We start from the raw sequence: 2,863 nt of genomic DNA, 5'->3' as shown, positions 1-2,863 counted from the left end.
AAGAATTGAATCCATTTTGAGTTGATTTTAGTATATGATGAGAAGGTCAAGTGTCATTCTTTTGCATATAGATGTCCAATTTTCACAGCACGATTTATTGAAGAAGTAGTCTTTTCCCTAATACATGTTCTTGTTGACTTTGTCAAAGATCAGTTGGCTGTAATGTAAGTATGTGTGTTGATTTGTGGGTTCTCTATTCTGTTCCATTGGCCCAAATGTCTATTTTTATGCCAGTTCCAAGCTGCTTTGGTTCCTATAGCTTTGTAGTATAATATGAAGTCAGGAAGTGTTATGCCTCTGGCTTTGTTTATTTTTATTTATTTTTATTTTTATTTTTCCTCAGGATTGTTTTAGCTATTTGGGGTCTTTTGTTGTTCCATATGAATGTTAGGATTATTTTTTTCTATTTTTGTGAAAAATGTCATTGGTATTCTGATGAGGATGGCATTGAATCTGTAGATTGCTTTGGGTAGTATGGACATTTTCACAATTCAAGGGCATAGAATGTTTTTCCAGCATTTTGTGTCTTCTTTAATTTCTTTCAATAATGATTTGTAGTAACCCACAGGTTTTGATATGACATGTCTTTATTTTTGTTGTTTTCTAGAAATTTTTTAAATTTCCTGTTTAATTTTTTCTTGGATGCAAGGACAAAAACTATAAGATTATCTCAATAGATGCAGAAAAAGCATTCAACAAAACTCAACATCCCTTCATGATAAAGACTCTCAGCAAATTAGATATAGAAGGAAAGTATCTCAACGCAATAAAAGCCATCTACAACAAGCCCACCACCAATATCATCCTGAATGGAGAAAACCTGAAAGCTTTTCCCTTAAAAACAGGAACAAGACAAGGANTGAGCTGCAATGAACATGGGAGTGTAGGTATCCCTTTGACATGACGATTTCCATTGCTTGGGTATATACTCAGCAATGGGACTGCTGGATCGTGTGGCAGATCTATCTATGGTTGTCTGAGAAAACTCTGTACTGTTTTCCATAATGCTTGTACTAATTTACAGTCCCACCAATAGTGTAGAAGAGTTCCCCTTTCTCCACATCCTCACCAGCATTTATTATTCTCAGTCTTTTTGATAATAGCCAGTCTAACTGTGGTGAAATGATATCTCAATGTGGTTTTGACTTGCATTTCTCTGATGATTAGTGATGTTGAGCATTTTTTCATGTACTATTGGCTATTTTTATATCTTCCTTCAACAAATGTCTATTCAGCTCCTTTGCTTATTTTTTAATTGGGTGATTTGTTTTTTTACTGTGCAGTTGCTTGAGTTCCTTGTATGTTCTGGATATTAATCCCTTTGTTAGATGTATAGTTTCCAAATATTTTCTCCCACTCTGTAGATTGTCTTTTTATTCTATTAAATTTTTCTTTCACTGTGCAGAAGCTTTTAGTTTGATATAAACCCATTTGCTTATTTTTTCTTTTGTTGTTCATGCTTTNAATAATCCTAACATTCATATGGAGCAACAAAAGACCAAAGAAATCCTGAACAAAAATAAATAAAGCCAGAGGCATAACACTAACCAACTTAAAATTATACTACAAAGCTATAGTAACCAAAACAGCATGGCATGGTGCTGGCATAAAAATAGACACATAGACCAGTGGGACAAAATACAGACCCCAGAAATCAACCCACAGACTTACAGCCAACTGATATCTAACAAAGGCAACAAAAACATACATTTGGGAAAAGACAGCCTTTAATGGTGCTGGGAAAATTGGATATCCATATGTAGAAGAATCAAATTAGAACTGCACCTCTCACCATATACCAAAATCAACTCAAAATGGATAAAGACTTAAGGATAAGACCTGAAACTGTAAAACTGCTAAGGGAAAGCACTTCAGGAAATACAACTGGGCAAAGACTTTATGAACAAGAACCCAAAAGCACAAANCTGCACCTCTCACCATATACCAAAATCAACTCAAAATGGATAAAGACTTAAGGATAAGACCTGAAACTGTAAAACTGCTAAGGGAAAGCACTTCAGGAAATACAACTGGGCAAAGACTTTATGAACAAGAACCCAAAAGCACAAACGACAAAAGAAAAAAATAAATAAATGGGATTATATCAAACTAAAAAGCTTCTGCACGGTAAAGGAAACAATCAAAAGAGTGAAAAGACAACCTAAAGAATGGGAGGAAATATTTGCAAACTATACATCCAACAAGGGATTAATATCCAGAACATACAAGGAACCCAATAAACTACACAGTAAAAAAACAAATCACCCAATCAAAAAATGGGCAAAGGAGTTGAAAAGACATTTGCCAAAGGAAGACATATGAAAAGCCAAGAGGCACTTTAAAAAATGCTGAACATCACTAATCATCAGGGAAATGCAAATTAAAACCACACTGAGATATCNATCTCACCCCAGTTAGACTGGCTATAATCAAAAAGACAGAGAATAACAAATGCTGGCGAGGGTATGGAAAGAAGAGAATGCTCCTACACTGTTGGTAGGACCATAAATTAGTACAACCACTATGGAAAACAATATGGAGGTTTCTTGAACAACTACCAATAGATCTGCCATATGATGCAGCAATCTCACTCTAGGTATATACCCAACAGAATGGAAATCATTGTTTCAAAGGGATACCTGCACTCCCATGTTCACTGCAGCTCTACTTACAATAGTCAAGATAAGGAATCAACCTAAATGCCCATCAATGGATGACTGGATAAGGAAAATGTGGTATATATACTCATGGAATACTACTCTGCCATAAAAAGAATGAAATTCTGCTATCCACAGCAACATGGATGAGCTTGGAGAAAATTATCTTAAGTGAAATAAGCCAGGCACAGAGGGAAAAATACCAC

Source organism: Galeopterus variegatus, unplaced genomic scaffold (genome assembly GCF_000696425.1).
Source record: "Galeopterus variegatus unplaced genomic scaffold, G_variegatus-3.0.2 Scaffold131, whole genome shotgun sequence".
Taxonomy (NCBI): domain Eukaryota; kingdom Metazoa; phylum Chordata; class Mammalia; order Dermoptera; family Cynocephalidae; genus Galeopterus; species Galeopterus variegatus.
This window is presented reverse-complemented; position numbering follows the sequence as displayed.